This window comes from Pholcus phalangioides, unplaced genomic scaffold, assembly GCF_987345545.1.
Source record: "Pholcus phalangioides strain wild (caught in Gottingen) unplaced genomic scaffold, Ppha-v1.0 ptg000001l_1, whole genome shotgun sequence".
Classification (NCBI taxonomy): domain Eukaryota; kingdom Metazoa; phylum Arthropoda; class Arachnida; order Araneae; family Pholcidae; genus Pholcus; species Pholcus phalangioides.
In genome coordinates this window covers 16,567,720-16,594,264 of record NW_028301594.1, presented here as the reverse complement: position 1 = coordinate 16,594,264, position 26,545 = coordinate 16,567,720, and the positions used below count along the sequence as shown (strand labels likewise).

At 38.6% G+C, this 26,545-nt stretch overlaps 2 long non-coding RNA genes across 4 annotated transcripts; one reads left to right on the top strand and one right to left on the bottom strand.

Annotated features, from left to right (window-relative positions):
• The first annotated feature begins 5,303 nt into the window (after positions 1–5,303).
• Positions 5,304–12,035, top strand: LOC149089969 (uncharacterized). Of its 3 annotated transcripts, none has more exons than XR_016192531.1 (3): positions 5,304–5,458; positions 7,858–8,988; positions 11,349–12,035. It is a non-coding gene; the product is annotated as an uncharacterized LOC149089969 (long non-coding RNA). The 3 variants fall into 3 exon arrangements; XR_016192533.1 differs by having other exon boundaries at positions 5,315–5,458; positions 7,858–8,042; XR_016192532.1 differs by lacking the exon at positions 11,349–12,035 and having other exon boundaries at positions 5,304–5,445; positions 7,858–8,185.
• On the bottom strand, positions 8,911–14,685 carry LOC149089968 (uncharacterized). The gene is made up of 3 exons (XR_016192535.1): positions 14,600–14,685; positions 12,711–13,003; positions 8,911–9,542 (listed from the first exon to the last, which is right to left on the bottom strand). It is a non-coding gene; the product is annotated as an uncharacterized LOC149089968 (long non-coding RNA).
• Positions 14,686–26,545: the final 11,860 nt, after the last annotated feature.

The window sequence follows — 26,545 nt, the reverse complement described above, 5'->3', positions numbered from 1 at the left end:
AACGTTGTATCTTTTGGGATATCGAAAATATTCCTTTTCCCGAGGAATATTTAGATAATCAAAGAGATTACATCGTTTTTCTGAAGTCGTTTTTCGACGACGAGAAGTTTGCTAGCTGCGACGTGTTTATGGCAAGCCAGTTACATAGTGTACGTGCCGAAATTTTTGAGGACATTGCTCCTATGGTAAGAATTGTTTTTTAATATCAAATTTTAACGTATTACACAAGGTTCCCAGCAACCTGGAAAGTTAGGGAATTAGAAAATGGTCAGGAAAAATGTTAAATATTTGTCAAAAGTCAGGAAAAACAATGCAAACAAAATTCAAGTTCACAGGCTAACGAATAAGGCCTAAAAATACGGCCGAAAGCCCATAAAATTAAAATTTCATGTAAATAAATTGTTCGAATAATTTGAAATCCGCGCAACCCCTCAGTGTAATAATGCAAATCGTTTGGTGAAAGCACGTTAAATTCTAAAATGACAATCACTCCAGAATTTTTTTCGTCTCTCAGTTGACGAATCAGTGTTATTGAGAATGCCATAAAAAATACTGCTCGTTCCGTGGGCATGGTAAAAAGACATATTGGCTCTAATTTTAAGCTATATGAACCATGGTTCAATTATGAGTGTAAAAAAGTGCTAACATTATCTAAACGTTCTAAGTGACAATGGTGAAATGTTATTTTGTTACAATTGCGAAGAGATCTGTATGCTTTGTAATTATGGATTCAATGGTAATACAGTTGAATCCCGTTTTAACGAATACCATAATAGCGAAAATCTCGTTTTAACGAACATTTTTCTAATCCCCCAAATAAGTTTACATAAAAACAATGCTAGGCGACCTGGAATTCGTTTATAACAAAATTTCCTTGTAACGAAGTGATTCTTCCGGTCTCTGGCGTTCGTTATAACGGGATTCGACTGTATTATGCATATTCTATTTCATTGTCCCCTTTTCCATGATTACCGTATAGATCAGCGGTTCTCAACCGGTGCTCCGTGGCCACTCGAGGATAACAAAATAAATCAATAAATTTGATTAAAAAAAACAAAAAAAGAGGCCTAAAGAGTACCGCCATATACTAAAAAGGGCTCGGCCATGGAAATTAAACATTGAAAAGGGCTCCGCGAATCAGAAAAGGTTGAGAACGCTGCTCTAGACAATGGCAGTTTTGCATAAAAATGTATAACTACCTCTAAAAATAGTATTTTTACCTCTCTTCACGCCTGAGATAAAACTATTACAGAAAATAATTTTTTTTATTGATTAATTTGTGTTTGTTGTATGTGAAATTGCCCTCAAACAACTATAATCAATTGATTAATTAATTTTCAGTCAATATATTTATTAAGACCATCTGAGTTAAGATCTGAAGTCACTATGCGTACCTCAGATGTTAACTTGAAGAAAGAATCATTCTAAAAACTACTTAATGCCTAAAAAAAATGAAGATTCACATACGTATATTTCTGGTTACACATATGTCACATGTAACATACATTTACGTACTCTAAATTATTACATATATACGCTACACGAAATTTCATTTCTTATAATTCAGAAAAGTACTGACGGTGAGGTACTGCAATTTTTTTGAAAAATTCATTATATTCCTGAAATATTATGTAAGTGTTTACATTTTTGTGTGATAAGGTTATAACAGATTTTTCAAGAAAATGTTGGAAATGAAACTTTTACTTATTATTTAAATATTTCATTACTGAATATGGTATGAGTGTGAATGTGTTACATTACATAACATAATATGATGCATCATAATTATATACTCAAAACAAATGTATGATTAGAGTAATTTTAATGTTCTTGGAAGGTAATTTTTATGTTTTAATAACCCCTAGAGTTAAAATAAATTATCGAAATTAAAAGTGGCAAAGTGAATGAGAAGAGAATATTTAAAAATATAAATGAAATAGGCTGTATATATAAGAGATAGGTTATATATATAATAATATTTAAAAACTCAAAAGTCTTAAATTATTAGGAATTATCCCGTTTGGAAAATAAAAAAATTTCGTTTTTCAATATTTGTTTATATTATATAGAATTCCAAATGTAATCGCGCAGAACCTGTTCTTCCCCGACAATACTGCTTCACGTTCGACAAGTTTTATGAATAGCGTGCGCTGTCTATTTATATTTTTAGTCTATGATTGCATATTGACTCCTTTTCTTTTACATTGTTAGGTCAGGTATGAGATTACTGGTCAATACGAAGACTCGGCGGACGCCGCGATAATCATGGCCATCAATGACTTTATTGCCCTGGCAGCACCTGCTTCTAGATCAGTCATCATTATCTCTGGTAAGAGTGATTTCATTATTTACCCTTTGCACTCGAAGCCTTTTCCGCGCGATCTAATCAGCAACTCGAAGCGTTTCGTAGCGCTTTTGGTGAATTTCTTACCTCTAACTTAAACGATTACACACACAAATTAACACATAATGCAAATACAACGCCACAACAGGCAAATTGCCCAACGAGGTGGCTGACGTAAGAACATCATGGATCCCTGAGCCATCTTTTGGAGGCCCTACCTACTACTACTACACCACACATGCACCCCCCCCCCCCCCGCGGAACCCCCCAACGAATGCGTAATAATTAAAAAAATTGGCCTACGGGGCTCCGCCATAGAATGTTTTAGTTGAAAGGGATTCACGAGTCAAAAAATGTTGAGAACCGCTGCTCTAGATCACTCCCCCCTATGGTTACTCACATGCTCACAAACTCTCTAGGTCTTTCTTTTTTTGGTTACTCACTGATCTGTTTGCTCACTAAGGTCACTCTGATGGTCACTCACATGCTCGAAATTTCAATAGTTCACTCTTTTTGTCACTCACTGACCAACTCCCTCAGCAGGCACGTATTAATTTTATACGGCCCCCTGTAAATAAACCTTTCTGCACTATCGAAGAAGTTTAGTTGTTTGTAGAAAATCTGAATTCACAGAACCAGGGCCGCAACTAGGGGGGAGCAGGCGGGTCTTGTGCCTCGGGCGCTGGACCAGATGGGGGCAGAAATTTCATTCTGAAACCTGTCCTTGAACATTACAAGGGGGCGTCAAAATGCGCGCTTGCCCCGGGTGACCAATCATTTAGTTGCGGCCCTGCACAGAACGTTTCGATGTACGATGTTTTGATGTGAAATGTTGTACGCAGGACACTGGCATACGAAAAGGGGGAGGGGTTTAACCCTCCTCCTTTTCTGAGGCGTTTTTGTTTTGAGTAAAAATTAACTTTCTCTCCTCGGAAGAAAAAAAAGGTTGATGAATACTCCTTGACAAAAATTATGTATATGCCTTTGACTTAAAACGAGTTCACTTGAACTTTTCTGAAACGATAATGATTTAATGAGATTTTTTTTTTTTAATTTTTCGAGATCCAGCTCTTTCATAACTAAGGTTAACATTTCCTGGGTTTTTCTCCCAATCCCGAAAAATATAGAATGAAAGTGATCCGATCCCAGAAATTTTCCTGGATTTCAATCTCATAAACATATGGGCATGGCCCCCACAAGGGGTGGGCTGACAAGGCTCCAGCCCTAGGGCCCGGGGGGGGGGTTTAATCATTTTTTTTGTTTTTCGTGCTATAAATTCATCATAAAGGAGTCCCCCGTGAATGTCTGGTCGGGGGGCCCGTAAAAGATCCCAGTCTGGGGGCCCTACATCAGGATGTGGGGCCATGTATACGGGCAATTTAAAACAAGAGTAGTAAATGAGAATAAGTAATCAAAAAATAGTCATAAAAAATTAATTATTATTAATTTATTTTAAAATTGCACATTGGTTTGTGGAAATGAGTCCTTACCGGTTGTACTTGCATTACGCGTGCTTTTCGTTCGTGATTCGCAGCTTTGGTTTTTGGTTGATGAAAATGATTGCATTTGCTGCCACATAAATTAGGCCGGGAATCGGGGTTCGTCATTTGGGGGGGAGGGGGGCCGTTGAGGGGAGGGAGAAATCAATGAAACTATATGTAAAGTCCCAACTCGGGGAACCATTGTATTTTTTTTGTGCTGTATGCCATCTATTGTTCCTCCTTTTCCTTTGTACATATTTTTCTTACTTTCGGAATTTCTTATATAGGTCTTTGTGTGAATATAATATGTTGTACCAAATTTAAAATGTCACAATGCATAAATAGTCTTGACTCTGGTGTCGGATAAAAAAAAATTTAAGAGCACTACAATGATCGTATTATTGGCCGAATTCATATTTCTGCCCCCCCCCCCTCCGTCCTATATAATTTAGTTGTCTTAAATATATATTATTGTCGTAGGATCATGACTGTAAAAAACGATTTCGTCGATAATATCTGAGTGAGAAAAAGAAAAACTAGAAAAAAATGAAGCCCGGCATATATGGGAGGCTTCAGCTACTCTAAATAATCATTTCCCCTTGAAGGGAATTGTGTGTGTAATTTGTGTTTCACCCTTGTATTTCTTGGAAATAGCTAGTTCCTATGCGTGTGGAAAAAATGAACTCTAAACAGACATGTACAAAACCCTTTTCCCGCCATTTTTAGAGTTAATAAACAACTTACAATTGTAGTTGTCATTTAACAAAACTGGGCATCTCGTGAACGATATCGAAGTATGCAGCAGTCTACCGAAGTCATTATATTCTTTTTACCGAAGCCATTTTATTGTATTTATGGCTTGGGAATGTCTATAGCCTGTCGTCGGCGATACTTGAACATAAGCACGGCGGTCTTGTTGAAAGGACACAAAAAATACGCACTCTTTCCTCGAGTATAATTTTCTGCTCTTGTGAAGTAGCCCCAAAGGGACACCTGAATGAGAAGGGGTGTTACAGCTTGTCAATCATGACACAAAGGGTTTTGGGGGAAGGAACTAGCTTTCACGAGCGTCTAAAGGCGCTCTCGCCCAGAATTGACATGGAAAATTTCGACGTCTTAAAACGCTCCTGCCCAGAAATGACATGGAACATTTGAGCGTCTAAAAGCGCTCCTACCGAAAAGACGGTTAATGTGACACCCCCACACGTTCAGAATTGCTACAAAGTGGCTCCAGGAACACTATTATGACTTTAGACACTTCCGCTGGCCACCAAAATCCCACAGACATGAACATTATCGAACATATCTGGGATGCCTTGCAACGTGCTGTTCACAAGAGATCTCCACCCCCTCTTACTCCCACTGATTTACGGACAGCCTTGCAGGATTCATGGTGTCAATTACCTCCAGCACTACTTCAGACATTAGACGAGTCCATGCCACGTCGTGTTGCGGCCGTCCGAAGAGCTCGGAGGCACCACTCGGACGCAGCAAATACAAAGGCGAACTCTCCGGACGACCAGACATAAACATCACCCCTCCACAAAGCCGCTTGAAAGAACTCTTTAGCTTTTTTTTACGTAGTTTGAATTTGTGCCTTAATTATGTTCAAGTTACATTGTAAATTTTTAAAGTAATAAATCACTAGATTATTGTGATTATCCTGTAAATATACAGTATATATTAAAAAAAAAAATATCCAGATTTAACTACCAATCCTGCTAGTAAAAGGAGGGATGGAAAATGATTTTGTTGATGAATAATGACGTCGAATCTATCAATATATGTCAATTTTTTTTAATTTTTAGTCTTGGCTATTAGTTTACCCTTTAGTTAAACATGATTCAAAGGCAATGCATTTTGCACATAAAAAAGAAATTGTCCATACACTAATGCTTGTATTGACTGTCAGATTTCAAACTTTGTATACAGATTTTTTATTTTTAAGAATCTTTCAGCTTCAAGGAAGTCCTTTCAACTTATATCTAATAATATAACCGTTGAAATTTTTTTTTTGGAAATCAAATTTTCACTGAATTTTGTACTTTTTAATTTTAATATGTGTATCTTAGTGTTTACAAAATTTGATTTCAGGTACAAAACAATCATAATTTAAAAAATATTCAGATAAAAATTTTTTGAAGAATTTCCAAATTTATTAGTATTTTTTAAAATATAAATTTTACACAATTGCGACCGTCCTTTTTTCCTTCCTTTCATTCACGATTAATAAAATTTGTATGTGCTGATAAATAAATTTTTTTCCCCTTCAAAGCAATGGAAATCGCATACGCTGATTGTACGTGGGAAAATACAATACATGCGATATAAATTACTTGCTAATAATGCTATATATAATTTATCTAATCTGGGAATATTAGCAGTTCCGTAGCGAAATGCAAAACCATCATTATAGATATAGCGGGAGTAGGAAAGAAAAACGTAGCTGGAATGAAATGGAATTTCCATTAAAAAGGGGATGATAAAACCATGTTTTGCTTATCGAAAAAAAATTGTTGAAAAACTTAAACACAAGAATCCTACCGTTGAGTTTTCTACTTCATTAGAAGATCAAAAACTCTTCATCCAATTAGCATTGGATCTACTCTCGCCAAGCTAATATACGCCAAATACTCGCCAACTGAACTGAGTTTCACTTGATACTCGCTTGGTAGTGTTTGTAGAATACTGATTTCACATTGAAACTGAAACAGGTTTCAACTGATCCGCGTTTCAGCACGTTGAGCGGTGAATACGGCCGTTACCTTTCTATAGATGTAAAGACTACTATACATGTGTGTGTGAGTGCAAGGAGGTGTGATCCATACAGGTCTATTGTGTCAGTAAGCACGTGTACAGCAGCAATTTCGTCCCATTGTCCTACAAGTGGTCATATTACCCTTAGCCTTATCCCTCATATCTTCGCAAATTTTCCCCTATTCAAGTAACATTAACATGAGGAAGAAAATTAAATAAGTTTTTCATGTAATTTCGGTGGTTTTACAACTTGAGGGTGACAGTAGGCCCTGACACAAACTATTAGAAGAGGTTTAAGCAAAACGGAGTAACTGTAAAGACAGAAAATTGTGTGTGTTCGAAGAGTTTTCATTCAAAGAGGGCTGCCATAAAGAAAGCAGACAAAGGTTTGTTGACCATTCATTGATATTCTTTTGAGTGCTGGCAGTAAATGCAATCAAAGAAGTCGATGAGTGAAAAATGAAAGCTTGTAAAAAAGAACCCATTGTTTTTATGCAATTACAGACGGATAGCCATCTAGTTTTGCACAAAGCTATCTTCAGTAGTGGTCTGATGGGGAATATATTTATAAAAATCGAATAAAGAATGATTGCTCTGGGGTATTTTTTTATGAATTTTGAGGGTTGAGGGGGATGCCAATTCATTCCCTTTGTTGAAAACAAAGTTGAATTCAGTTATAACGAACTCCAAGAGACCAAATCATTCATGAGAAAAAATACCTGCAAAATTTAATTTTTTTAAAACTAGATTGCCGTATAACTTAAGAAACTACAATTGCATAAAATTACTGTTGTTTCAATCGCAAGTGTTCATATGCCATTCCTTTCAATTTCACAGGAAAAACATAATTTTGAACATATTTAAAACAATCTTAACGTCATTTGGTTTGCTGATTGGTGTCTATGTGCAATCCAAGAAGATAATGTATTAGGACTTCCTCTAAGATTGACACTACACCTTTAAAGTTTTTTAATCAATACTGCAATGCTTCGTATTAATTAACTGACCTACTACTTAAGCCTGCTGCTGGCCTACTACTGTTGTTTTTATTTGGGTTGCAGTATTTTTGAAATATATCTCATCCATCTTTGTTATGGGCATCTTTTTCTCAGCCACTTTGTTGGGCATTTTGCCTGTTGTGACGTTGTATTTGCATTTTATAGTATCTTGAGTTCAGTTTGTTTTCTTTTGTTTTAACGTTTAGTAGCTAAATATTTTTGATCTTCAATTGCAATGAAAAATTTAATTTTTCCTAATTATCAAATATCTTTGTAGGTGATAAAGGATATGTCAAAACAGTAGAGGAAGTACGGTGCCAAGGACATGAGGTGATTCTTATTCATCAACAGGGCTGCTCTGCCTCTCTGAAAAGCGAGGTCACTGTTAACTATGCTATGGAGGATCTTATCTGGTTATCTAAGTTTGAAACTGAGGAAGTTCGGAACTGACAAAAGGCAATGGTGTGAAATATTTTCAAGAGATGTTAATTCAGTGTCTTTTCGATTATTTTTTTCAAATTTTTGTTGTTCGGTTTGATTTGAACTGTGGGACAAGGGATTATGTTATTGCTTAAGGGTGAAATAAAATGATATTCACACAATTATATAGAACATTTTTATTGCGGGTAGGAGTGATTAATTTAAGAGGTCATTAATAATGCTAGGGCCACACTTGTTTCCAGCTTGGTCCAGTGTCATTTGACGATATGTTTCAATGTGTGCCTCCCCCCCTGCTGCAATGAAGCACTGGCCCAATGTTTCTTGGCGAATATTTGTTTGCAGAACAAATGTGTTGTGATTATTGCCGTTCTTCGACCAAGATGTGTGCGAAGGATTAGAAGATTGAGAAGAAATGCTCTTCTATTCACTCCATTAGAGTCCATCTGTCCCATTGGAGATGTAAGCAATGAGCTGAGGGCTGGTCATTCTCAACAAACCACCCCAATCCATCTGACCACACGTTGGTTCCCACCCAACTCCATTAGTTGGAAATTGTCATGTGGCAATGTATGACTGAGTTGGTATGCAGTAAAGTAGATATAGAGCATGTTTTGGAGACTTTTGTGAATGGCTGGGAAAAGATGAAAGCTCTCGTCACAGGCAAGAACCGGAAAGACAGGTTTGAGTACCACAGAAGAGTGTGGCAACTTTCGTTGGGCAATTTGCCTGTTGTGGCGTTGTATTTGTAATTATTATTTGGGAGAGTTCGTGGCATTTCATCAAGTACAGAAATACTAACTTGATACATCCGATAACTTGGATATCCCAAGATGTCTAACACAGAAAGCACAAAATGTAAATTTTTTCTGCTGTAGATATTTTTAATCTAGTGAGTTTAGCCAGCACCTGGTTTAGACCTGACTTCAAGGACTGTAGGTGTGTTATTGTTGAAATCAGGTCTGAAAAGGTAATAGCATTTTTTTTATAGGCTAACATTCCTGTCAGAAAATTAATACCCAAATTCCTTTGTAGTTCTAAAATTCAATGTTATTTGAAATATCTTTAAACTTCTTGAATATCATCAAAATTCAAGAACCAAGATCTGGTGAATGTATTCAAATTAAAACAGTAATGAAAAATAGGCATCAGATATATGAGTAGAAAAATTTTAGAGATCTAGCACTCTCATAGAAGCACCCCTTCTCCCACTCTAAATCCTAGCAAGTCTTGAGAGTTCAATGGAAATTTTACATCATTTTTGTAAATAAATCACAAAATAAACTGAAACAAGTATTTATTGATAAAAAAAATATCAGCTAACGTTCATTTACAATGTGTACAATTGCTGCCACTATACACATACAAAGGACTTTTGATCATTTCCGCTTCCTCAACATAAAAGCGTCAAACACCTGTTGATGTTGTCTTTTTTTGGTGACTGTTTCCTCTCCAGAACTGAAGCTAATGAATCTCTGATATCATCTAGTGTTTTGTGGAGACAGACTCCCGCTTTCATTTTATCTGGAAAGAGAATGAAAACAATTGTAACAATTAATAACACAAATTCAAACTCTATGGCCACAACAGGCAAAATGCCCAATGAGGTGGATGAAAAAAAACCCCCCATAAAAATATGGTTGTAGAATACCATATTAATTAATACCTCTTTGGAACTGAGCACCAAGCTTGCTTTTGTGACGAAAGTGTTTCACACTATATCTTGAGAGGTTTGCACAGTGCTTTCTTAATGCATGGGCCTACCCGGGGGCCTCAGAAAAATTCAGTTGGTCCCAGGGACCTACGATGCTCTTAAGACGGCCCTGGTTTTGTAATGCAAATATATATATATAAAGCCAACGGTGTTGCCTGATATTCATTTTAGACAAATTCAATGAATCTATACTTAGGTTTTAATATCTCTTCTGGTCTTGGCACCACAACTGTGGCCTGCATTAGTAACAAAATTGTTTTACGCTATATCTCAGGACGCTTGTAACACAAATAAAAGATAATGGATAGTCTGTTAGATATTCAAAAGACGAAACTGATATGATACCCTACAGATTTATGTTTTCTAGTCTGGGCATCAGGCATGTGGCCCGCATTTGCCCCAAAGCAGAATATGCCAAAACAGCAACATACACCCCAGAATAATCAATACTTCTACAGAACAATTTCAGGAAGAATGTTAAGAAAGGCGTGGAAAACACTATCCCCAAAGCAGAATGTTTTGCATTATTCTGCAACGAGCCCTCAGCTGTGACTGGAAATGTACTACAGTAAAAATCATCTTAGAAAAATTGATGGCAGATGGCAACACTACACATAACAAGCATTACACAGTAACAAACTTCACATTAGGTTCATAACACATAGACACACATTCCAACATCTACCAATTCGTTAGAAATTCCCAGAGCAGTGGTGGTAACCTCTTCCAGCAAAATTTCCCTCAAAAATTTCCCTTTTGACTAAATTTTTCCCAAGCATTCTTAAAAATGTGCTGCCATCTAGCGGGGACAATACTTAATCAAGTATTTTACAATAGAAAAGTATTTTGCGCTGCATTAATTTCTTTATTTTTTTCAAAAAATTCTTTTTTTTCATGAACTCTCAAAATTTCCCACGAATGCCAAGAAATTTCCCACTTGGCCAATTTTTCCCATAAATATGGGAAATTTCCCACGAGTTACCATCACAGTCCCAGAGGAATGTGGACAAGGTGCTTGTGTGGTTTAGTAGTAGTAGTAAAATCCTCATAACAGTGTTTTCTATATTTTTTTTAAAATTCTTCCAAATTGTTCTGCAGTAGCACTGATTGTTCTATGACTTATGTCACAGATTTTGGCATATTCTGCTTTGAGGGAACACTATTTTAAGAATTGTTACCGTAGCTCATTTTTAATCACCTGAAGGCTCGTTGCAGAACAGGGCAAAACATTCTGCTTTGGGGATAGTGTTTTCCACGCCTTTCTTAACATTCTTCCTGAAATTGTTCTGTAGAAGTACTGATTATTCTGGGGTGTATGTTGCTGTTTTGGCATATTCTGCTTTGGGGCAAATGCGGGCCACATGCCTGATGCCCAGACTAGAAAACATAAATCTGTAGGGTATCATATCAGTTTTGTCTTTTGAACATCTAACAGACTATCCATTATCTTTTATTTGTGTTACAAGCGTCCTGAGATATAGCGTAAAACAATTTTGTTACTAATGCGGGCCACAGTTGTGGTGTCAAGACCCATTCGTAACAATTGTTTTATAAAATATTTTGAGACGTTCACAATAAAAATAGCTAGCAGGCGATACCAATGTTGTCTATTTCAGGTAAACACAAAGAATGCAGTCACGTAAAAATTTGCAGATGTTTCTATGACACAGCCTACCCCATTTTTTTTACGCTTGTACCTCCCGCAACTCAGTGATGTAACTCATGGAAAATTTCTTGGCAATTGTAAAAAATTCAATGGCTTTCGTTATTAAACAAAAGAATAATTTGAAATTGTCTTCATAAATTTAGTGCAGTACTTTTTTTAATGCTAAATACTTGATTATGTAATTTTAATAATAGATGGCAGCTCATTCGTATTGGATGTGTGGGGGAAAAATTTCGAACCTTTTTATTTTTTTACATAAATGTCTTCCACACCTGCGCCCAATTTATTTTGAATCTTAATTTTTTCAACGCCTGGGAGAACATCAATTGAATGCTTCTTATTTTAGACTCTACTTCTTTTACCTGAAACCCCCATAGCTTCTACTCATACCAACTGGAAGGGTGGAACTGACTGGGGTAAGGGACAATTTCTATAATTTTTTTTTTTCACACTGTAAATTCACGATGGAGGAGCCCACTACTACTAAACCATACATGTACCTCGTCCATATTCCTCTGTAGAACCTCTAACGAATTGGTACATGTTGGAATGTGTGTGTATGTGTAGCGAAACCTGATGAAGTTTGTTTCTGTGTAATGCTTGTTATGTGTAGTGCTGCTATCTGCCAACAGTTGAAATCGAAAAGAAGCTCTCAGTCAGGGGCACTGCTGCCAAGTGTGGGGGGGGGGGGGCCACGTGTAGCTTAAGCGAGGTTGTAAGGGACGGCATCTTAGGCTTTAGTGAGACATAAAAAAAATTTTAAAATCTCCAATATTAAAAATTCACATGACCAGAGGCAAATTTACAGTTTAGCTGACTGTGGGCTACAAAAATTTTGCCACCCTCCACTCATCCTTGTCTAATTTTCTTGACCATTTATTTCTTAAATTTGCAGGGCTATTTATATATATATCCCAGTATCTCTCTCCTCTCCGCCAGTATTTCTCAACCTGCAAACATACCCGTTTCTTATTTTCTTTTCACCCCTCTTTACCTCTTGACCTTGTCTCTAGTTCACTTTTTGCCTGATCACTCACATGGAGTTTATTTATGTAGTGGAAGTCATGCTTCTACTATGTATCTCTAACATAACATTGATTTTTAGATTATTTGTCTCGGTAGTTTTCATGTCTATAGCATTTCTGAAAAAAAAAGACAATCGAATATAGAAAAATTTAGGTGTGTTAATTAGCATGTTAATGGCTTCATTGCAACCAACATAAAATGTTAAACAGAGGTATAAGCTCAACAACTACAAAAGATATATTAGGGGGGGGGGGGACTACAAATCAACTCATTTGCAATTTCTTACCTCTCCGCTTTGATAAGAGAATCAGGTGCCAATTAGGAGAATATTGGTGTGCCCAAAGTGGCTTTCCTAGTGTTGTACTTGAAACATTCCAAAATTTTCAAGTAATATTATTTCAGCAGGACACCAGGCATTCATATTTCTGCTACTGACTTTTGCAACATCTCTGGCCAGTGCATCTGCTGATGAAATTTCCTGATCTATGATAGTCAAAGGTCTTTCACATTCTTTCTTTCATGTCATTCCGATGATTCTTTTGATATAAATATTTTGACTGCCTTACCAAAGATTAAAATCTAAAAAAAAAATCATGCATTTCAAAAACACAGAACTGGGGTGGGTGGGTGTGAGGGACAACAAATTCAAAGGGACAACAAATTTTGGGTGGAAACAAAAACACAGGTGCAAAATCATCAATCAAATTCTAAAGTGGTGGGAGCAGCAAAATCACATTTGGTCCTCTCCCACACAAAAATCGCAGTTAACCCTCACAGTGACAATCCCGAGATATCTCATAAAACTTGAACTGCTTCATTTCAGTCATCCCAAAATATCTCAACTTCTTAACAGCTTTTATTTCTAATGTGGCAGTACAGTAGTAAATTTAAAAAAGTACTTAAAGGGTTAAGGCCTGGAATAACGTCACTCTTCAGTTATTTTAAAGTTGTTGTTACTGACTATTTCATTGTGGGATGAACAAAAATATTTTTGCCTCCTAGAGAGTAACAAAAAATATGCCAATTGCAATAACAGCTTTATAATATTTGAATACTGCATTCCCCAGCACACCAGGAAACAGTAACCGAGATCAGCATGCAGAGAATATTCATATTTTCCACTATGCTGGCAAATTTTAGTGACCAATTCCTGATATAACATCTGTTTTTAACGGAATTGCAAAAATTGCTGGAATAATGCAAAAGTGACATTTCTTCAGTCTCGGAATGTACCAAACAATGTACAGAATTCAGTATCTGCATTTTCTCTTAAAGGTCGATAATTGAAGTAGATTATTAAGTAAATGTTCAATTTTCAATATCACTATCAAATTCAATGTTTCCTATAGTGGGAAAACCATTACTTTATTCCAATTAGCTCATTTGTTCAATATAAATTTATATCAGTCTTTTCAATGTATCACATTATCCTCATTGAACCTTGGTTTAACCCACATGCCGAGAATGGACAGACTCCAACATTCAAAAAACTGGAGTCTTCCCCGATTTGCCTGGAATGACAGTTAATGCAGGGGGAATTCTGTTATTCTGATAGTAACAGAGTCATCTTAACGCATGGGACTACCTCAGTGTGTGTGTGTGTGGGGTCTAACCCAGGGCCAGACATTTTCTTGGGAGGCCCCTAGGCCTTAAAAGGGAAAATATTATGCAAAATAAATGTACATTATTTGTGAAGCCAACATTCAGCTCGGGGCCCCTGGTTACCCCAGCCTAGTTACTGCCCTGGTCTCACCAAACCCACCGCCCCTTTAGGCAACAATTTATAGCCAGATGGAGATCTCGGAAAAATTGTTTACATGGGGGGGGGGGGCGTCAGGGGTGTTAGATAAATTAATTTTGGCATGCCTTGTAATGTAGAAACAGTGTGAATTTGGAACTCCCCTTCCTGGGCCCAGCTCCCGGGGCATCCGACACCCCCCGTACCCCTGCACTGTGTACGCCCCTGCTCAGCAATTTTAATGACAGTCGTATAATGATTTCCCGGTTTTAACGATTTTTTTTATGAAGTTTCTGTGCATATATCGGCATCGATGTTGCCCCCGATAAAACGATTTTCCTCGAGTTAAGCGATGGAAATGCCAGTTTTACGCAATTCGTTAAATCGGGATTTTCAACTCTTATTAACGAATAATTTTAACAAACGAATCAACTCACCCTGCATCAATGAAAATACATGCTGCTCACATTGAATTTCTTGTCCATAGCTTGCAGTCAGATGATTACGAAGAATATTTTGTGCCGAGTGAATATACTTTCACATTCTGAACGCGCTAACAGTCACTGAGCTATAAGTAAGTTTATATTACTCGTAATATAAGCTTGATGACGGCTCGTCTTTTTTTGCCACACGTCTTCTTCTTCTTCAATTATACAGGGCTTTATGCCTTCGGGCCATCCCCTGTTAGAGAAAGAACATTCCACAAGAGCATAGAAAATGTTATAAAATATACTAACGAAAGAGCTGTCATCAATCACAGAACACATAGGAATTCCAGCAATTTCCATTCTTCCCTCTTCTTCAGAAGGGTATGAAAAAAAAAAACACACAAACCAGACGAAACAAACGCAGATGGAGATGTTATATGAGATGGAGAAAAAGTCTTCAGGCTTAGGGGACGATGCTAAGCCGCTTTAAAATGATATGATGACACGGAGTCCCTGGATGAGTGTGTGGTAACAAAAATGAAACCAAACAACCAAGGCAGAAAAGGACAAAAAACCAAACGAGAGAAAGAAAAAGGGGGAGAGAAAAAAATAATAAAAACTCACGAAAAACGTTGACTAAGGGTAACGAACCTCTCAAAGCTACAGATAATGTTCTCAGGTCTGCCTGAACAAAACTAGGACCAACACCTAACTGGTGGAGAAAGAGAATTAAAAGTTGAGAACCGAACCTGGGAGAACCTAATACAAGAAATGAGAGGAAGTTTCAGGAATCTTGCATTGTGGACAGAGAGGGTTAGCCATTTTCCTAATACGATGTAGGTATTCGTTCAAGGGAGCTCTATTGCAAATGAGTTTGTAACATAAACATTCCAACCTTCTGTTCGAAAACAAAGGGGAGAAGTTCTGGCAGCAGTTATAGAAGAAGCTAAACTCAGGAATAGATAAGAAAAGAGCATTGCGAATATTTTCCTTGAAGTAGCGATAGTAAATCGAACGAATGTCCTCCACATAAAGGCTAGAAGGTAGAAGATCAACAGTAGAAGAAGCTACAGTACGAACACGATTGTCAATGGTTTCATTAATGGTAATGCCCGAATGACTTGGGACCCAAATTAGTGATATGCTGTTAACCAAAGAACTAGTATGAACCAGTTGAGCATACAGGAGATGAGTCACCGTAGATGAATGAATAGAGAAATTGTCGAGAGCCATGATGACTGATTTGGAATCCGTAAATATGAATATTGAAGAATTAGACGATTGAATGAAGGATCTGAGACCCAAAGTAATAGCAAGGGCCTCCGCAGTGAAAACTGAGGAGTCTTTATTAATAAACCAAGACTTGATAACTTTAGTAACCAAACAGAAAGCTCCACAAACCACTTGAGATGATTTAGATGCATCTGTAGCAATTACATGAGCATTCAGCGGCAGAGATTCAATGTACTCTTGGAATATTGTTTGATAAGGGATGGTAGACTTGGTTTTTTGAAAATTAAGACCCTCCGATATGAAATAGATATTTGAGGGTATCCACGGCCAAAAGGAATAAATTGGACGCAACATGGACCTATGGGAAAAACCAATGGTATTATTGAACTGTGATATTTTCCTAGCCAAAGATGGAGAGAGGCGACAAAAACCCGAATCCATATGGTTAGAGTGACCCTGCGTGGGAGAGGCTGTGGCAGAAATACAAGATAACCCAATTCTGAAGAGAATAGAATCCTGAAAGGAGGGTAGGGCGAGAATGGTTCTGAGTTTATCTATGCGAGTTGACGTAGGGAGGCGTAAGATAGATCTCATCGAGGAGTTATAGATGGTGTTTATCTTAGTGAGAGAAGATTTGGCTGCATTGAACCAAGCCACAGCTCCGTAACCAATGGTACCTCCAATGATGCTCATTAGCACAGGTTTGAGGAACTTGCAAGGAATATTTCTTGAGGAGTGAGAGATGGAGCGACAAATGTTTAAAGATAGAGTGCCCTTAGAACGCAGAGATGATAATTGTTTTTTCCAGGTGAGAGTACAATCCAGATGAACACCTAGAACTTTCAAATACGGATCAAACGGAATGGATTCGCCATTAATGCTGAAAGAAGGAAAGTATGGAGGTCGTCTCCGTGAAAAAATAGAAAAACGAGATTTGGATAGAGAGATGCACAAGCCACTATTTTCAGCCCATCTGAGAATGTTAGGCAAGGTGTTCATCAATCTAGACTCAGCATACTTCCCATCTAACGCATTCATCTGAAGAAAAATATCATCAGCATACATAAAAAAATTAATGTCAGAATTAATATATGAGGTTATATCTAGTGTGAACAGAGTGAAAAGTACAGGGGAGAGGGTGGAACCCTGTAAAAGACCGCAGTTGGGAGCAAAAGCACCAGATCTGGAACCCCTCCAATGAATGACATGTTTACGGTTCGAGAGATAATTAAAGAGCCAAGTTAAAAATTTACCATGAAAGCCCAAGCGGGCTAATTTGGCAATGAGCAAATCATGTCTCACAGAATCATAAGCAGCTCTCAAATCTAGAGCAATAATGTAGCTAGTATAGCCCCTTTGGAGGGCATATGAAATGGAGAACACCATATCTTTCATGCAAACCTCAGCACCAGTTTTTGGTCGAAAACCATAAAAGTTTTTTGGAAAGAGCTCAAATCGTAATGCAATCCAGGTGATCCTAAAAAGAATGATTCTCTCAAAGATTTTGCTAATAGTGTTTATAAGGGTCAGAGGACGAAAGTTCTTCGGATCATTTGTTGGTTTTCCTGACTTGGGAATAAAAATAATACGTCCTTCTTTAAAGGACGGCGGCACCAGCGATGAAGACCAAAGGGTATTAAATGCATTCAGAAATTCAATCCCCTTATTTGGAAGGAGTTTATATACCTTCAATGGAACACCATCTGGACCAGGGGTCGTTGAACGACCAGAACAAATGGCTCTACGAATTTCCGTGGGAGTGAACGGTGCATCCATCTGAGCCTGGAACTCACGAGGAGGACCATAAAAAGTAACGGTGTGAGATCGGCCAGGTGAAGAGAAGTGGTTAAATTTTAAAAGTTGGATCTGTACGAGAGGATCGACATAACTATTATTAGCAATCTTGAAAATATGCCGGGAATCATCCCAAGTTTTCGCCACGATATAACGGTGTCTACGCAAGACAGAAAAAAGAACTGAGGGCTGCGTAAAAGGATGAAGTTCTTGAGCCAGAGTCTTCAACCGTAGAATGCGAAGGTGGCGACGAAAAACAGAAGCTAATTTTTTATATTTAAGTCCTGAGAGGGCACACGGCGAAATAAGCGGAAAGCCCGTTTTTTTTCGATAAGAGCAATACGTCCTTCTTTATCCAACTTAAGCCAAGGTTGTTTCTTCCGGTACACAGAGTACCTAGCTGAGTTAACAATGGAAACAACATGATTGTAAATATTGTCGAAATCATTAGTAGCGGGGATGACAGAGAGACCTGCCATTACCGCTGACCATTTAATGAAACGGAATTCCTGAGATATGAATTGCTTATTCAAAGAGACGGAAATTTTAATTGGCAAATGATCACTATTGAATAAGGATTCACAGGGAGTCCAGATAATATATCTATAAAGACCTGGACTACAGAAACATAAGTCGATATAAGATTGTGAGTCCTTGCTATAAAAGGTGGGGCAAAATGGAGGAACTAGACAAAGGTTATGATTAAGATACCAATTAAATAACATAGTACCTGCAGGAGATACAATATGTCCTCCCCAGTTTGGATGATGACTGTTGGAATCTCCGATTATGATGAAATTCCCAGAGATGTATGAGAAAATATTGTCAATAGCCGCGATATTGAAAACACCTGGAGGACGATAAAAATTAACAACATACATAGAAAAATTATTTAGAAAAACTTGAACAATCATAATTTCAAAAAAGGGGTCGGAAATTTTCCATATCAAAGATGAGGAAAGAGATGAATTCACCGCGGTCACTAAACCACCACCTGGGAGAAGTCGATCATTTCTAAAAATCTGAAAACCAGCAAGAAAAAAATGGTCCTTCGGTTCCAGGAAAGTCTCCTGTAAACATAACATATCATAGTTTAAACAAAAATTTCTTATAAAGGATGATTTGGACTTGATGCCTCGGACATTCCATTGAAGAATTCTAAAATTCATATTATTCATAGTTTTTTTTTTTTTTTGGAAAGGATTAACTAGAAAAATATATTGAACTGAAGAGAGGGAAAAAGCATCAAATTCACAGAAAAATAAAAATAAAACAAAAATAAAAAACACTTATTTTTTGAGAAAGAAAAAGGAAATATCAAGCGAGAAAAACACAATAGGAAAGGGAGGGGGAAAAAAAACCAAACCAAACTCGATTTGATCACAACAATAAGAATACTGAACTCTTGTCAGCTCTAAATGAGGTAAAGAAAAACCATTATCAAACTCGATAACAGAGAGAAAGGAAAAAAGATCAAGCGAGGAACAAACTTTAAGCGAGAGGGGGAAAAAAAGGGGGGGGGAGACAAAAAACGAAATTAAGTGAAAACTAGGTTCCAACATTTGAGGCTGAGTCATTTTTCAGCCTCTTAGCTAATCGTCTTTGTTTAACCCTTTCCGCAGGAGAAGTGTAGAAAATATTCGATTCAGGATCTTGAGAAAAGTCACTATCGTCATTATGCTCAGGGGGAAAAGGTTGATTGAAGATAGCAGTCGAAGGACCAGAAGTGTCCATATTCACATTCGAATTAAGTGGTGGTATTATATTCACCTTATGTACAGCTAGGTTAACCGAATTGACTATTTCAGGAATAAGCGCTCTAATAGAGTCATTCAGCGATTCCTGAAGACTTATTTTCAGATCTTTAAGAACAATTTCTTTGATGGCTGATACTTCCGCTTGGACCAGGGAACTGATCTCAGCCTTGAGAGCACTGAAGTCAGATGACATGGAAATGCTGGTCCGAGCAGCATATGAAGAGGAATTCATTTTACATCTTTCTCGAGCGATGTTTATTGGAACATGATGATCGGCTTTATAGTGATATGCTTTTGACTCCAAGACATAAGCAGGGCACTGACGGTCAGAGGCAAGATGAGTGGAAGCCTTACAGTTAATGCAGGAGATAGGGTTTTGGCAGGTTTCGTGGTTATGATTTTGGCCGCATCGTTTGCAGATCTGAGATGATACTCTACAAAACTTTGAGCGGTGAAAGAAGCTCCAGCAGCGAAGGCATTGATTAGGACGCTCAATAAATTTACGTGGCCGAAATATCAAGAACCATAACTTTATTTCCGGCGGAATGTTCCTACCAAGAATCGTAACCAGAACAGTTTGTAAGGGAATTCTTTCTTTTATAAATCTTCGAATACCGATGACCTGTAACCCCTCCGATTGCAGTTCTTCCGCAATTTCCACTACTGCAATATCACACGGAATATTTAGCAAAAATTTGGAGGCAATCGAATCCTTCAAAAGGACCGATCTAACGGGAATGCTCAAAATTTTTTCAATTTTTTTTGTCTCTTTCGCAGTGTGAATATTTTCCGTAGAGATTTACAGCTCACTTGAGCGTGTGAATCGAATCTCCGAGATGTGTTTAGGATCAGTGATTTTTGAGCAGATATCCTTTTTCAGGCACAAAGGCCTGGATCTGGGAATAATTTCTGCACCCGAAAACTTGAAAGTTAGCAAAATACGAGGGGACTCACCAAAACCATCCAAGATGTCTTCATCAGTTAATGGAGTATTCCAATTATGACTTGTAGACGAGACTTTGTCTGCACTGACCGCTGGCTGTGCATCTATTTGAACAGCCATAGCTGCACATTTGAAGGAGTCAAACTAGACCCCGGAAACGGGCAGAACCCTAACCAAGAGCCTTGATCCTTCACTTCGGGAAATTAAATAAAATTATTCCTTCGAATCCAATAAATAAAGAAAACTGTACTTAAAGAGGGAAACACTAGTAAAAAATTAAATAAAGGGTAAGGCACAAACGCAGAGCGAGAGGGGCGTAACACCAACCACGCCACCCGTGACGACGTCGCCACACAAATGTAAACAAATAAAAGAAATCAGTTGATTTATACAGAACATTTATCTGTTTAGCTATAAACATGAGGTTTGGATATTCGAGATTTTTCAGAATCACACATTTTTTTCGGATTTTTATTACTATACTTTTATAGATTATTTTATTCACATTTATAATCATAATTTATTATTAATGAATGACATTAAAATATTTCAACTTTTGATCATTAACTAGCGCTTTTCTACCGACAAGTTTCTCATTATATAGTTCATTGTTTATTTTGGTTGGAAGCGACTGTGAATCGCAATAATGCGTTGTGGGTAATTTGGGTTGATATACAACCTTACCAGTCGACGAAAATGTAATCCTGAAGCCGGGTTTTCCTAGGAATAAGTTTGTTGCGCAGCGTGAACCGAATTTGACTATTTCGCGCCGACAGAAACGAGTTACATAATCACGCTACGCGTTTGTGTTTTCCTAGCGAGGCGCGTCAGATCAGGGCGGCTATATAAAGTATATGGCTGTGGCATCAGCTACTCTGTCGTCTGGCATAGGCGTAAACTTCTATACGGCCCATGGGCCCGAGCCCCCCAACATTTTTGAAGACGCGGCTCAGCCCCCCCAAAAATTCGTATGAATATGGCTTATTCATTTTGCAATGATGAAAAATTTTTTTTTAACCAAAAGTTGTCCTAATTATGAATTAGTTAATGGAAACAATCTGCTCAAAATTTTAGTTCTTTTAAAAAATCTGGATGGTCTTTGGCTTTCTTGTTCCATGACAATACGTTTATCTCATTTCTTCCCTGCCGTTCAATCCCCAATTGCACCCTCCATCGGTTCCAATCCTTACTGCCAGAAGGCACGGCTGAGAGGAAGATTCTTTGAGGTGTTGAGGGGGCTCTTTCTTCTTTGCCTGTGGCAAAAACTGAGTGTCTCTTCTTTTGTTCACTGCGACCGGAGGACGGCCATGGCGCCGACATGAAAATAAGCCCAAAGATGCATGCAGGGGGGAGGTTGAAAATTGGGAAGCAATGATATTGAAACCGAAATAAATTACACTCTATAAAAAGAACCTAGAGGCTGAGGCCATTTGAGACCCCCCCCCCCCCCCCCCCGCCGCAATAAATTTTGTAAGGGGACTGAGCCTCCCCAGTAATTACTGAAAAAAACCATTGTGCAATGCATTCTCCCTCTCATTCGTACACGCTTGAGTCCCGTATATGCGGGAGGACCAATAACTTTTAGCCCCCCTCCCCCCCAATGTTTTTTTGAAAAATATTGGGGAAAAAAGCACATTCTAAATGCCCATTCATAACAGATCTTGAGGATCGATGCCGAAACATTTTTCGAGCCCCTTTACAACAAAATTTGATTGGGGGTGGGGGTAGAACATAGGCGTAAACTTGTATCCGGCCCGTGGGCCCGAGCCGAGCCCCCCCCCCCAACATTTTAGAAGAGCTGGCTCGGCCCCCCCAAAAATTCGCGTGGATATGTTTCTCACACTTGGCTCAGAAAAAACTTTTTGACAAAAAATTTCTTTAAATAGTAGAAATCCATCTGCTCGAAATTTTATTTTTTTACTTTTCTTCAGAATCTCAACGCACTTGTTCTGTGACAATAGTAGTCTTATCTCCCAATCAATCCAGCATCCATTCATCCTAAATTGCGTCCTCCCAGAGTGGTGCCTGAAGGCACCAGTGTAGATAACTTGGGGGGGGGGGAGGGATCCTTTCTCTTGCTTGCACTGTCGGTAAACTCAAGAGCATCTCTTCCTTCTTTTGTTGAGTGTGACCCTTGGGGATGGGGACATGATACAACACAAAAAAAGAAAAAAAGTGGGAGGAGGTAAAGTGAACAACGATTAAGCTTATTAACAAGTTCTTCACAACAGAGGCGCTGACATGAAGAAATTAACATTGGGTGGGGAGAGAGCGCTGAAAGTTGCTGGCCGTCCCCTATATACGGGGATGAAATGAAGCACATACGCAGGAAACAGAGGACGCACTGCAGTGTTCTTCTGAAAACTATTGGGGGGGGGGGGGGGCTCAACCACCTTACAAAATTTTTTGGGCTCAAATATCCTCCACTCCTAGGTTCCGGTGCCTTTGAGGGGAATCAAATAAATAATAGTAAAATAAAATTAACACACAAAAAAAAAAGAAAATAAGAAATGAATGGAAAATTTCAAAGCCCCCTGAGCCGGGTACCATTGCATTCTAATACTAGGAATATGAAATTTCCTCCTTATAAATCAGGGATTCTCAAACTATCTACGTTAGCAGCACTCTTATATAGAAATTTTAAATACGGTATTTCAATAAATGTTGAAGAGAGGTTAAAAGGTGAAATTTGCGTCCCCCCCCCCCTCTGGTCCGGCACCCTAGACATTTGACCCCTCCCCCCAGCCCTGTTTCCAGTACTCCAACACTTAGGTAGCCAGGGCCGGAACTAGGGAAGAAGGCAGTTTTCACAGGCGGAATTCTTGTGGGGACTGCTAATTCTGGGGGGGGGGGGGGTGGAAGAACGAAAAATATCGTTTCGATCGTTTTTTTTTAGTGGGGAGAGGGTGAAAAAATTACATACTCTTCCCTCCCTCCACGACTAAAATGATCCTGTCTCCGTTGGACCGGGCTTTTGGACAGATCTTTCGCGAGGACCCCGATTTTTCACAGGGAAGTGCTTGGACCTGTCGTAAGCGTAACTTGTATTAAGTCGTATGTTAAGTGCATTAAGTCGTAACTTGTTTTAAGCCAATGGGATCGAGACTCCCCCACCCCCCTCTTATTAATTTCGGAGAGCTGGCTCAATCTTCCCCTCTTCCCCACAAAAAAATCGCATGGATACGTTTTCCACACCTAGACTCGGAATAATCACGTCACGTCAGTACAGTGAGTTTCGGCCTTACACGAAGCTGTGACATGTAAAAAAAAAAGTGGCGATTTTTCCACAAACACTTTTTTCCGGCCATTTTACAGGATGCGACCTCTATTTATCGGAAAATACTGTAATTTTTTCTATGTTCCATTGCAAATTAAATTGGGGAATTTTTCTAAAAAGGATGTAGTATTTCTTACTTATGTTATTCAAAAAATTGTGTTTATTTCAAAATGAAGAATTATTCTCAAGGTTTTAATAGGGTTCCTCCTTTCCCGATCAATTCTTTTTTACGGACGAATTTCTATTTGTCCAGCCGGTGACCGCAAAGAGGGGGGTTTTAAATACCCTGTTTACGTTCGCAGCACTGTTAGAAATTTTAAATATCTTGCGGCATCACAGTCGATCTCAAGGAGGCATTTCGATGCTTTCCCCCCCCCCCCTTCCCGACAATAAAATGATCTTCACTCCTAGTTACAGCCCGTCCGTGGCATCTAGTGGCGTGTTTCCCGGGGGGGGGGGGAGCACTCAGCGAGCTATAAGCACGGCCATGGACTCCCACATACTGGAGAAGGGCTTCTAGCCTGGGATCCATGCATATTTGTGTTTGAGTACAGGTGATCATTTGTGGAGATTTTACTGTATTTAGGAAAATGTAATGGAACCCTTTGTCTCCCTATTTATCTTTTTCCTTTATCTCCCTATTACGTTTCTGACCTTACTTATTTGTACGAGGTTTTGCTTCAGTTGCTATACATTTCTATACATTATCCCTGTATACAGGGCCTAATTTCTTCATGGGCAAATGAAGCCTTTATAACTTTGACCCCCGAAATTCAAACAACATACATTCACTGACCAATTAACATCTTTGACTCTTGTCGCAAGAGCCTCCTAATTCCTGCTTTACCCAGGGCCCTGCCTGTATACACTTCATTTAATCGACGTTTTCACTTCGATTCGAACTCCCAAGTCTTTGGAAAACACCTTTTCTATCAATCGAATCACATAATTTTTCAATTGGTGAAAACGTGTCACTGAAATACAGTGTTTTTACGGTTTTCAAAACCCATCATGAAGAAACGTTGTAAGCGGAAAAACTAAGCGGGATCGACTGTAGTTTCTCATGCATATTTTTTACTGAAAAAGTAATAAAATTTAAGATGATTGACTGGTTCAATCAGGGCTGCAACTAGATGCTTGGTTACCCGGGGCAAGCGCGCATTTTGACGCCCCCCTTGTAATGTTGAAGGAGAGGTTTTAGAATGAAATTTACACCCCATCCGGTCTAGCGCCCGGGGCACGAGACCCGCCTGCTCCTCCCTAGTTGTGGCCCTGTGTTCAATGGCTTTTGACATGTACTGAAATAATTATTGAACGGGCTACGGTATGCTGATAGCCAGGGCTGTAACTGGGATTTTTGTCGCCCCCACATTCGATAATTTTGTAACGGTGTTCTCTGTCAAGTAAAGGACGTTTTATATAACGTTTAAATAACACTTTTTTTTTCGGTTAAATCTTGAAATGAATACCGTAAAATTGCTTGAGACTTATTGAATTGAAGAATTGCTTGAGCAACAGTAATGTTATGATAGTATTATAAGTATATTTCTTCTCAAGCATAAGATTTTGAATCAAAACGACAGATTTTCACAAATTTTTTTTTCGGAAACGTCTGTAAAAAAAAGGTGGGGGGGGGGGGTAATTTTCGGAAAAAGTTCGTTTTGCAGTACTGCTTTCGCATTTATACGACGCGTCGTATAAACGAGGTTCCATTAGAGCCTGAGCCCCCCCCCCAACATTTTCAATAAGTTTACGCCTATGGTGATTACAGTTTAAGTTCTCGTACTTCGAGTAGTTTTCTCAAAACTGCTTAACCGAGTACATCCAAATTTTCAGGATATCTCAATGAGACCATGGGGAGATTTATGAAGTAAAACAAATACAGTCTAACCCCGTTTTAACGACTACCGTTACAGTGAAAATCTCGTTCTAACGAAAACTTTTCTAACCTCCCACAACAGTTTACATAGGCACAACGCAACAACCTGGAATTCCTTTACAAGGAAATTTCGTTGTAACGAAGTGATTTCTCCGGTCTCTTGGAAGTTTGCTATAGTGGGATTAAGCTGCAGTTCAATTTTCGACCAACAAGTGAAACAGTGCCCCACCCGGGGTAGAAGGTCCTGGGGAAAGATGGGGGGGGGCAGCACGAGAAGGAAATACAGTACAAAGGGTCATTAGCTCACAAAAAAATTGGCAACCACTGGAACATATGATATTTTCGTTTAATGTAATTTTTTTTTAATTTATTCAATCACACATGATATAACGCTATATAATAATACTAAGAACATCCATCAACGGAGGATTAGTAAATTCGTTGTGATGAACACGAGGAACCGTGGTAACGAAAAACGTCATAAAAACTTCTTCGTTTATCATTTCTCCCGATCAGTTATCAGATGATTTTTTCCAGGTGATGCGATGACACGAAGGGAACGTAATGTCCGTATACGAAATTATTTACATGCTTCACACTAAATCCGTTTCCAGACACAGATTTATGGCTTCGCCACGTGCTGGCTATTCGAATTGCTCTGCCCCCATTCACGTTATAATTTAAAGTTCTTGACCACGAATTACTCAAATTTGCCGCCCTCTGAACTTGCTACCCCGTCCCGCTTAACACCCTGTACATACGGCATCAGGGCCGCAACTGGAGAGGAGCAGGTGGGACTGGTGCCAGGGTCGTCTTAAGAGTATTATGGGCCCCCCCCCGGGCCAAGTGGTTTTTAGGAGGCCCTACATGGTAAATCCTTGAAAATTTCAATCGTATCTCATTTTTGGGAGGCCCCTCTTCTCTTGAGGGACCCGGGCCGTGCTCGGGTGGGCCCATGCGTTAAGACGGCACTGACTGATGCCCCCGAACTCCGAGCCAGACAGGAGCGCAAATGCTAACCCTTCATCTCTCCTTCAATATTAAAAGGGGGCGCCAAAATGCGTGCTTGACC